Source organism: Wyeomyia smithii, chromosome 1 (genome assembly GCF_029784165.1).
Source record: "Wyeomyia smithii strain HCP4-BCI-WySm-NY-G18 chromosome 1, ASM2978416v1, whole genome shotgun sequence".
Classification (NCBI taxonomy): domain Eukaryota; kingdom Metazoa; phylum Arthropoda; class Insecta; order Diptera; family Culicidae; genus Wyeomyia; species Wyeomyia smithii.
The window spans coordinates 161,036,164-161,048,568 of NC_073694.1; the positions used below are offsets into that span (position 1 = coordinate 161,036,164).

At 38.5% G+C, this 12,405-nt stretch overlaps 1 protein-coding gene across 3 annotated transcripts in view; it reads left to right on the top strand.

Annotated features, from left to right (window-relative positions):
* The window catches only part of LOC129733813 (octopamine receptor beta-2R), a 525,686-nt gene that overhangs the window by 278,860 nt on the left and 234,421 nt on the right, over positions 1-12,405 (top strand). The window lies entirely within an intron of this gene.

Genomic DNA, 12,405 nt, shown 5'->3' on the forward strand with positions numbered 1-12,405 from the left:
CTAACACATTCCTGTGTGAGAAGGTCTATGTTTGAGAAGGGATTGCAAATTCAATCGCTTCGAAATGAAAACTCTCAAGCCTAATTTATTCGCACGTAAGTTACTCGCAATGATTCATTTCTGCAGGACATTACAGTGGTCCCCGTGGCTCTGTGGTTAGCGATGTCGGTCGGCTAGCTCTCCCACACGGTTGTGATATCGGGTTCGATTCCCGATGGAGCCAAGGATCTTTTCGAGCTGGAAATTTTCTCAACCCGCACTGGGGCACGGTGTATCGTTGTACTTATCCTACACATGCAAAATGTGCCAACAAAACAATATCGATAACGAATTCTCTCAACTAATCTAAATGGTCGAGACCGCTATCGGCCCCAAGGCTAAACGTGCGATATTGTTTGTTGTTACATTGCATTCTGGCAAGAGCACTCATGTCATTGCTATGCTTCGTCGCGTTTCTGGAATTATAAATGAACTCAAATGCAGGGAGGCGATAATCCATTATTGCACACAGTTGATGAAAGGCAATATATGAATCAAATATTGTAAATTTTTCAACAATTTTTAAGTTTAAATTTGTGTGGTGTTAACTTCTTTCAATCAGTAAAAAATTCAAAGGAACATCGTAAAAATAAAAGAACAAGAGCAAAAGTATGAAGGTAACGGTTCTTTTTCTCCAGTAAGATTGCATTACAGTTATTGTTCCGATTGAATTAAAATTGTTCCACGCGCATCCCAAAAAACTGTGCCATGGTCTTGCCAGATTCTTCCTTATGATAATGGTTATGAAAGAAGCAAATATCAGTTGATGTCGACTTTGGATCTGCATTTAGCTAAAATATGTGGGGAACTCCGTAGCCGCAAGATTACAGAGTCCACTTTGAGAAGCGGGTGGTCGTGGTTTCGAATCTCAGTAGAATCAGGCCATTTGATTGTGAAAGGACTTTAACATGGGTTCAGTCTCAGGCTCTCCACTACATATCCCTCCTTCAAGCTGAATTTTACAGTACCGCTGTTGACTTTCCTACTAACAAAATAAGTCCCTCTTATAATAAAAGTGGTCTGAGTAACAAATAAAAGTTCTTTTTAAGGAATTGTAATTATGATGCGATATTGGCTGGAGGAACGAGGTTTCGATAAGACTCTTTCCTCTTGACAATATATAAATCCAATATATCCATCTATACACGGACTGATTAAGCCGATAAATCTACAAAATTAACCGCTACAGTCGACAAACAAACAAGTATGGTATAAATCCTATTTTTAATAAAACGGACCTGAGGTATAGTAATAAGAGCCTTTCCAGGGATTTGTGATCGTGACGCGGTGTTTGCAGGAGAAACGAGGTTTCGACAAGGCTTCTTCCTCCCAAGAAAATAACTCCTTCTTATTAAAAAACTGACCAGAAAACTGTGAATTCACTCCAAGAAATTGTAATTGTCAACAATGGCTCGGTGAACGAGGTTTCGCTAAGACTCGTTCTAATTGACATTATGAGTCTCTTGTAAAATGAACCTGGCCAGAGAGAAACGTTAGGTGAAGTCTCACTCCAGGGAATTGTAATTTGGCGATATTGGTAGGATAGAAAGAGTCTCGATATAGTAGACCAGTGAACTTGAAAAAAAGCTTTTGCTTCAATAAGCCGCGTTTGTCATTATGCCATCCAAAAGTTCAAGTTTTCCAATGCCTGACGAAACCATGGAGTCTTAAACAATGACTCTACCTACATAGAAGATGATGAACACAAGTAAAGTTACTTGAAAATTAATTAACGTGTTATAATTTCTTTTTTGTTATTTTCATGCCCGAACAGATAACCAATACTTTTTAAGTGCTATTCTGTCTAAGAACCTTTTCGATGAAGATGATTTCGCATTGTCACACAGACGAGAAAATTTGCTTTGTTATTTTTAGAGATACAGGGTGCGGCAGAAAAAAAAATACACAAAATGCGTGGTACTGCTTCCAATCCCGTTTCCAACTTCTATAAGTAATAATAGAGGAACTGCTCCATTATTCATCTCATTAAGCAGATATTCACGAAGAATTATGACAGATTAAACACAAAATTTTTACGAAATCATTTAACAAATAAACAAATACGCTTACGTGCTCTTATGGAACCGTTCAGCATGGTATATTTTAAAAATAAGCTAGATTTATCCTGAATTTTGTAAAACAAACCATTTCTCACAACGCTTCCATAACCATCTCAAAACTTGAATCACTGCTCAATTATTCATCTCACAACGCCCCCATATTCATCAGACTGTTAATCATGAATAAATCACATTATAATGAATGAACGTAGCCGCAGCCCGTCGTAGTAGGTTACCTAGATATCTGTTGTAGTTGTTTACGTGCAAAACTGGTAACCTAGGTAACCACTGCAGTGCTGTCGATGTATGTCAATTATGTCGGAATAATTTAACATTTTCAGATTGATAAGGCGTTCCATTTTGTTATAGAACAACGTTTGGTGTAAGAGAAGTTGGTTTTCACCCAGGGAAGCACTTGGTTCTTTTAAATAACAGAAAAAGTTTCTTTCGGCTTCGCAGCTAAAGACGAAAAAACTCCTCTGAGTAAACTAACAGTCGATAAAAGGTATAGCTTTTAAATAACGATATGCACTACGATATTGAGGATAACACTAGCATCAATGAAGACAGAAACCACACCACCAAGCCAAACATCATGGAACCCGCCGGATGGTTGATTTTAAACTCAAATATCACTCTCCCCGGAATATTCGCAACTTTTATTAGTGAAATGTGAAAACAGCACCGATGCTAACCAGTTTTTCGTCGAAGTACAGGGTTATCAATTTTTTCTTCTACAAACACAAAAGCAATCTCTTAGAAAGAGTCATTTCTAACTCCTTTATCCGCTTCGTAACGATGAGTTTCATTCTAGCACTACAACATGCGTGACATTTTCTATGATAATTCATCCCATCGATTTAACAGAAATGTTGGCCTTCTTGGTTTCCTGATAGAACGTACCAGGTCGCAAAGAGTCTATGTGAAGACTAATTTGATCTCGTTTAGCGTACGTGCATACTGCGACCTTTAGGATCATCCTGTACAGACTTGTTGATGCGATGAACTGTGTCCAAAGGACATTCTATTACCCTGGAAACCTCCTGTTCTAATGCAGCGCATGAAAGTAAACGTACCCAAACAGATTCTCAACAGGAATAAATCATTAGTCTTCCAAATCAATTCAATAATATAGTTCAAACTTTTTCGCATTTTTTCCTGCCGCACCCTGTAATAGATTTCGCTTTTTCACGCTAGTCTTATCGATCCAAGATCTTTACTTCAACTGACGTGCTAATCGAATTACCAAAGGGGCTGCGTAGCCGCAAGGTTACAGCGTCCACTTTGTCATGCGGATGGCCGAGGTGTCGAATCTTAGTAGAACCAGGCCATCCGATGTCAAAAAGGACTTAAGCATGGCTTAATTCTCAGGCTCCCCACCAGTTAACTTTTCTTCACGCTGAAATCTACAATATCTTTGCGTGACTTCCTCCTAACAAGAATAAGTCCCTCTTATCAATGAAACTGGCCAGAAGGACGCACGACGAAACTTATCCAGGGAATGATAATTGGTGATATTTGGCAAGAGGAACGAGTATCGGTATAGTAGAACAGTAAGCGTGTAAGGAAGAGTATCACATTACACACAAGCACTGATAAACAATAATAATAAGCATTCCCCCTCTCAAGAGCGGTATTGCTATTAACAGAAGTGCGGGATACAGCAGACACCCGGAAATATCTCACAATAGATCTACGATTCTGGTCGCAGTGTGGAATTCCATACAGGAAATACTACAAGGTATACAACCCTAGGGGTTGTATGAAATGGTGACGTAGGGCTAAATGTATATATTATATGCTGCGATAAACTGTTCATAGGCAACACTTCCGTTTATATTTGATAGTCGTTATTGTAAAACTAACGATGCATGAATACAAGAAAATTTTACACTAGTAGTAGTTGCGTAAATTCTCATAACTCTTATCTTCAAGCATCTATAGTTCTGAAAAGAACAGATTCCATAATCTTCAGTATAAAATTCGTGCTACAGAACGCTGATGATTGCACCATCGGTAGCTTTCAATATTTTGCTTGACCACGCATAGTAAAGTTTGCTCTCCGCTGTGCCCTCCAGTAGCTATGCCAGCAAAATATCCTGCAGTATACGATGGTAGCTGTTGCTGTCGTATGCAAAATAAAGGTAACATGCTCCGCAGTGCCTGGAAGTTGACTCGTATGCAGCTCTCGTTTCTCAATGTCGCGTACCTCTAACAGCTATACTCCACTCGCTATTGTGTAACAAACTAGACTGAAGCAGAATTTTCTACACGCAGCCTTTTGTATCGAGTTCAGCGTAGATTTTTGCCATTAGGGCGTGGCCACGCAACTTAGAGAAAAAGAAACACACCAAAACACTTTCGATACTACTGAGTGATTTTCATAAGCACCAAAAGAAAGTTTTTGCTAATTTTCGTTACTAATATTTGACTGATAACGGTGTTCGGGTGGACACAAACAAACAATTAAACCGGAAAATCCCTCTTTAACAGTGAAAATTCTTGAAATGAGTGTTATACCTTGCTGTGATAAACTAATCATAGGCAACACTACCGTTTATTTTTGGTGAGCCCTGGACGTTATTGTAAAAATGATTATTGAGAAATAGATGAAAATTTCACACTAGTAGTAGTTGAGAGAATTCTCATAATCCTTAGATTCATTCCATAATCTTCAGCTCAAAATGTGTGCTACAGAACGCTGATGATCGCACCACCACCGGTAGCATTGAATATTTTGTTGACCGCGCATAAAATTTGCTCTCTGCTGTTCCCCTCAAAATATCATGCAGCTGATGTTTGCACCAACGGTAGCTTTGAATATTTTTCATGGCCGCGCATAATAAAATTTGCTCTCCGCTGTGCCCTCCAGTAGCTGTGCCAGCAAAATATCCTGCAGCGAGCGATGGTAACTGTTGCTGCCGTATGCAAAATAAAAGTAACTTGCTCCGCAGTGCCTGGAAGTTGACTCGTATGCAGCTCTCGTTTCTCAACGTCGCGTACCTCTAACAGCTTAACTCCACTCGCTATTGTGTGACAAACTAGACTGAAGCTGAATTTTCTACACGCAGTCTTTTGTATCGAGTTTAGCGTAGATTTTTGCCATGAGGGCGTGGTCGCGCAGTTTCGAGAAAGACAAACGAAACAAAACACTTTGTTGAGTCAAAATATGTAGGCAGTTTCATTTTCAATTTCACAAAATGTAATCTTGTATAGAAAACAAAGACGTAGTCCTACGTCAGAAAAATACGATTGGCCACAATATTTTTGGCTACTACACGATGTTGGCAACCTCTACCGTTACGCAGTAGAGCGATATCTGCGAGATGGTGGTAACTCTTGGCGAACTCGCGATACCATATCATCAGCTTTTAGGTATAAGTTCTTGAAATTTTTTTCAAGTCGGATTTTCTGAAATCTTTCAGAAAATGAACTAAATATCCATAATGTTTCGGCATAATTACTTTATGCAATTTCCTGTCCAATAGCATAATGCCAGGTCCAGCCAAAATAATGTCTCGCCTCCGTGGGATCGCAGGAAGGGCAACACACGCTTCTGGAGGCACTCGGTGCGGTAAAATTGACTTTTCATCAATTTCTACCCACTAACAAAAAAGTTACACACGGATAAAAATGGTGCATTTTTTTTTTTTAAGTACAGGCTTCACTTTTGCCTGGTTTGGCATTTTGAAGCAACACAGCCAAATTTTGACCACAAAAGTTTTCCAACAGTAAGATGATAACTGTATCACCAATGACGTAGCGGTGCTGGGTAACACCCGGGGCAGAAAATAGAGGTAACACCCCTAGACCCCTGGGTGCAACCCTCCAAGGTTAAAGTGAATTATCTTGAAACCAGTCTAATTGAGGATGACACGCATGATAATTGATAATTATTCTTGCGCCCTTCTACAGCTGACGCGCATGAAAATATTCGCATGGGTTTCACACCCCTGAGGGTGACACCCGGGATGGACCGCTTTCCCGCCCCATCACGCTACGCCAGTGTGTATCACGCTGTATGCAATATTTGAATTTGACAGAGTGACACGAAAAGCTTAGCTTAACACCCCGTTCACACTACACTGCATATCACCTTATATCAGGCGATTCGTGCTATCGCGGCCATATAACCATCCATATTACCTGATATCCCATACAATCGAGCTGTCAACGGATATCACCGCGGCTACATGCTATCGCGGATATCATGTTCGAAAACCAATAATAACCACATTTCCAGCAGTTGGCAACACGGCCAACAGACATTTAACGCAACCTTACAAATTTCGCAATTCGCGTTGCATGCGAGAAAAAAGGGAGGAAATATTTTTGCTATTTTTATCCCGCACATTTTGACAATTGCATATGAGAGTTCGCGTTGGTGCGAGCCAACTAGCTGACATCTTTATCCTAATCCCATAGCTCTTGTTGTCTTGTTTTAGCTTTGACCTGTTTTTGTTTTCTTCTCTTTTCAATTACCAAAGCACATGTCAAATCATATCAGCTCACTGTAATGTGAGCGCTCGAGGTGATATCCGATATCATCTGGCGATATCAGGTGATATCCGGCGTAGTCTGAACAAGGCATAACACACAGTGAAAAAGTTTAAAGTATTTTTGGCTGAATATATCTTGTTCTTCCTTTTTTCATACTCTATGGCATATATTTTTAAAGCCAAGATAATTTGATGAAAGTGTAATGGGAAAATGATCAGTACTCTCTTTGAACGTTCTATTATTTTGAAATTCAACTGATGGAAAATCGGAGAATCAGTTATAGGTTTTTTATCGTTCTGCCACTTTTCTTGCTTCAACTTGCTCTTGATTGTAGTGGAAGCTGATCAAGTCACCCCAGACCTTCACGCTGGAATATACAGAATTTTAGTCCTGGGAGCTGCGGAAAATTCGTTTTAACATATGTCTCATCGAGTTTTCATTTCCACTGTGCAGAAGATGATGGGCGGTATAAAACGCAAAGTGCCTGAATTCATCCGAAACTTGGACGTATAATTTTTTCTGTGTTTTTCTTTTCAAGGTTAATAAACTTGCTGCAAGATGATATCTCAAATTTTTTTCTCTGTGTTTTTTGACGAAGATATGTCCCACTTTGAGCGACCAAACATCAAACTGATCAAGCTTCATACTTGTTATTTGTAATTTAAGTTCTTTAAAATTCGTTCCTAAACAGTTTTTGTATACAACTTGAAGTTTATGAGCTACATTACTTCAAATAAAGCTTATGCTAAAATACCTGCGATGATAAAATGTGTACAGAGTGCGCCATAATTATTACAAAATCAGTTAGTGGGTAGATTTTTTTGCCCAGAAAACGAATAACAATCAAAACTGGGTCTTCAGGGTGTCCCAAAATTGCACAAGTCTGGGGCTCACCCTCCAGATGATAGAAAATGGTGTTACGAACAAACTTTTGTTCGTTTGGGAAAGAGATTTTTCAAGTATACTTTGACATTCAATCAATAAAAGCGGGTATTAAATCTAATGCTCCCACCAACTGAATGCCATTAAAAGTTGGGAAATTTTATGGGGAAGAACATTGCCAAAGACTACATGGCTCTGAAATAACTTGATTTTGAGTTATTCGTAATTTACTGTGGGATAAAAAGTTACATTTTGATGTTTTCCAATACTAAAATGTTCATTTGCCGTATCATATAGTATTATAATTTCAACTAAATCTCCTGCTACTCAAAAGGCCCGTTCGCTGCAATTGATAACTGTTAAGCTTCAACATTTCGATTTGGCATCAAGATAATAATTTCTTTCTATCCAGACCTTGGGATCTTCCTGAATAAAAAAAAACTTGATATCAAGCCGCAGTATTGTTATGGCGCATCCTGTAAAAGGTGTTGGCATCACTCTTTATAAAAAACATTTTTTTTTCATATTGTAAAAAAAACAATTTTCGACCTCTGGTGGAGGAAGCCCTTCCCCTGAAAAACATGAGCACTATCCTTTACCAAAATTTCGGCTCGCATATCAGCGCACATGTATGTATAGGGTTTTTGAAGTAGAATACTTCTCTCAGGAAGTTCGGCTACATAGGGATGTGAAATGAAAATCTAAAACCGAAAAAAGTGAAATATATGTCCAATTTCAAATGCTAATAAATCGGTTAGTATTCGATGGATTTCCTTCGTTCTTGCAGCAATAGATTGGAAAATCTTCTAAGATTCTTCCCAAAATAAGATAATTGTAATTTTATTATTCACACTATTGTACTATTGAAAATAGTCAAGCCTTGTCAAAACGAAAAATTCGACCTCTGATTGGTCGTTATATGCTTGCTTCCCAAGCACGGTTGACAGGATCATATACCTTGCAATTGAAAACATGCTATTTGGCCTATATAAGAGCCTGTTTCAGCCGGAGCCGCTCATAATAGTTCTAGACAGCGACAACAGCAGTCGTCCTTCCTTAGCAGCAGCACTAGCCCTGTGGTTGGTCACCACGTCTCAGGAGCAGCGCGGTTTTTCTCAGCGTGTGTACAGCGACAACAGCAGTCGTCCTTCCTTAGTAGCAGCACTAGCCCTGTGGTTGGTCACCACGTCTCAGGAGCAGCGCGGTTATTCTCAGCGTGTGTCGCCAGACAGCCATTATTCCCCCCGTGTTGGGGCAGCATGAAGATTGCCATCAGGAAATCCAATTTCGGAAATCAAAATGCCTTTTTTAAGGCAAATAAACAAGTTATTGAAAGTTAATAATTTTTGTCAACGCAAGCAAGCATTCTGTGTTGCATCCTAGCAATTCAAATTTGTCGCACCCGTCTAATTTACTGAATGTGAAATAGCTTCCACAGTGCATGTTGTCCGTGTATCTTAATTCCACCAATGTTAGGGCAGCTCAAAGGTTGCAATTAGCAACCGATTTTGAACCGCAACATGCTTTTTTCAAGGCAAATAAAAAAATAATTGAAGGTTAATAATTTTCTGGCATCAACACAAGCAGACATTCTGTGCGGGATGCAATCAAATTCTGTTGTAGTTGTCTAATTTTTACTTTATTTAGTAAACTCCCCACTGTAGGGGCAGCGCAAAGGCTGCGATCAGCATGACCAACTTTGAATAAAAAACGGTTAACGTTTATTCACTAAAAATTCATCCAATTCAAAACAGGTTTTTGTCTGAGTACAATAATTTGCACAAAAAGACATTAAAAATTTTACCGCATTATTAGACGCGTTTCTCCAGTCATGCCTCGTGAACGTGAAGGTTCCCTATCACAGACATAGATTTCGTGCTCCAGCACGTTACAACACGTGGAAATTGTCTTTTTACTAGTGCAACATTTCTTGGAAGTGTTTTATTATTCTCGGGTGAGAGACTACGAGTGCATTTATTGCATTTATTGAGAAATCCATCGGAAGTGTATTCAGTGCTATGTCTAAATATATGAACGCCAAATACAAGCGTGATGCTCGGAAACGCGCGAAGGACCAGCATGGGGGAAGTGCATCGAAGAAACCAAGTACCCAGTACGGAGGTCAATGTAAAAGCAGCCAGGTGTAACACGTGTTCAACCTCTGGTTGGAACGCTTGAGAAGGGCCTTCTACTAGAGGTAGGAGAAATCGAACCATTTATTCATTCCGTATGCTCTCATGTCTAATTTACCTTGGATATAATACTGCGAAAATGATGAAATTTATATATTGTCGTGCATGCAATATAAGCACACTTTGAACACTCCTAAGGGATGTAATAAAAGGCAAAATAATTCTTACTTTTAATTCTCATCATTTTCGTTGCATAAACAAAGAATTACAAAAGGTACAACAGTTTACTGCAACAAAAGGTCTGAACTGTGCCTAAAAGGTTCCGCACATAATATACCATAAGTCCTCATCTAAATGTCATATCTGCATAAAAGAGCACGAAAAGTTCTGATTGCATTTTTGAAGTAGAATACTTCTCTCAGGAAGTTCGGCTACATAGGGATGTGAAATGAAATTCTAAAACCGAAAAAAGTGAAAAATATGTCCAATTTCAAATACTAAGAAATCGGTTAGTTTTCGATGGATTTCCTTTGTTTTTGCAGCAATCGATTAGAAAATCTAAGATTCCTACCAAATGCAGGAAATTGCAATTTTTTTATTCGAACTATTGTACTATTGAAAATTCTTAAGCCTCGTTAAAACACAAAATTCGACCTCTGATTGGTTGTTATACGATTGCTTTCCCAAGCACGGTCGACAGAGTTATGGACCTAGTAAATTGAAGAATGCATTATTTGGCCTAAATAAGAGCCTTTATCAGATATTAAACAGATATTTCATCAGATATTAAACTGGACAACTGAAATTTGAAGAACACAAATGAATATTTGAAGAGTTAATATTTTCGCTATAATCCAAAGTTAATTATCTTCATCTACATGCATACTCTGCCTATTATTATGTATTTGCGTCGCTTAGTGTTTGGCTACGGTGATGCAGAACGCAAATGACGGCGCGATGCGATTCGGCAAGACGAAATGTGTTGAAATGTATAGCTCTACTTCGCCGTAAAAAGAGCTGTACATTTCACCACGGTAAGGCGAATCGTATCGCGCCGCCATTCGCGTTCTGCATAACTGTAGCCTTTGTTCCGTTCCCGTTCAATGATGTCGTATTTAATGTGCATATTACAATTCGGCAGCACTTCAACTGCTCATTAGCGCAAAATTTTAAAAATATTCAAAACACTTTATTCAAAATATCAAACAAAATGAAACTACAATACTGCCAATGAACGGTCAACGTTTATTTACTAGAAAAAATGACTGACACGCAAGCAGCCGGGTTATCTTTCTTTCAAAAGTATTCTACTTCAACCTTGCGGTCGTGGCTTTGCATACAACCTTCCTGTGATTTTTTTTCGAATCTCATTGCAAACTAACCTCAAAACTCTCTATATTTTCAGCAAAATCATTCATTTTGCTACCAGTTTTTGTCAGCTATCAAACCATTAACTTACAAAGCAAACAGCCATCATCCTGAGGAGAAAAATAAAAATTAACTCATCTCTTTATTCATTTCTTACCAAACCGCTAGAAACGATGGTTTACGTGACACAAAATTACCAATACTCCTTTTTATAGCCATTTCATTTGCTTCAAATATTCTCCAGTTGAACCACTGGGGAAATTAGGTTCGATTTAAAATGAAACCTTGAGCGGAGACAATAATAAGCATAACGATTGAAAACTTTCGACCAATGTTAATGGAATTGTGTTTCGCTAATAAATTTCGCGTGTTAAAGGTCTCTTGAGAAATCAGCAGGATTTACTTACTAAATTGTTCCTCCGTTCTATTTGTCCTTGACTGGATTGTAATGAGCGTTTTAGTAGACATTTTTAAAGTTAGGAAGAGCTGCAAAACGATGATCTAATTCAACCAGCATTATTGTAAACATTAACAAACTTCTGCTAACGAAATTGGAATAACTAACAATATTTCATTTATCAGTCGCTAGACCAATTCATCTTCCTAGCCATTATCAACCATTCTCCGATCCGGTATTTGTTGTTTATTATCATTATTATTATCACTGTAGTTACCTTTATTGTCGTTACCACTGTTTGCCAGATAGAGTTTTAAATAAGACTGTTAGCAATAGCCAATAAATCGAAACAAAATGTCTGTACCCTTGATATATCTGTTGTGCCGTCGTCGGTTTTCCCGCTTGATTCCTAACGCTTCGCTGTTTTTTCGGCCACATTGAAGAATCCGATCAAAATTATATCCCCAACCGAGAAGCGAAAAAAAAATTAAGCCGTTCTTGGAACCGCTAAGCAAATAACAAACCTTGACTAAGTGAATGTTGTTGAGAAACAAAAAATGAACAGGAACTAGAAGTCAAACCATAGCTCGGTTACCTTTCCTAACAGAAATAAAAATAAGTCGAATGAAATTACCTAGATATCTTATTGTGATTAACGATGATTACCAATCATGATTAACAATAACAAATTCAAGCGATGTTCAGATAAAAAACGAGCAATTTCAAAACAATGACAACACCGGCGTTCAACAATCAAAATACACATATTTATTCGGATATAACAGCTGTCGGCTTTGCTCCGGCAGCACTTCGATAGGTGGCGTAAGTGGGATCGAATGAATGCGCATTCTAGCGACGACGCTCTGCTTCGCGGTGATTGTGTCAGTGCTCAGTGCACACTATAAACCGCTATTGAACAATAGAAAGCAACGTCGTGAAGCTACAGGTGGGAGGCATCGAGCGAATGTAGATTGAAAAAAAAAAGTAGAAGCAAATGTAGTTTTTAGACGTCATGACATATTGGCAA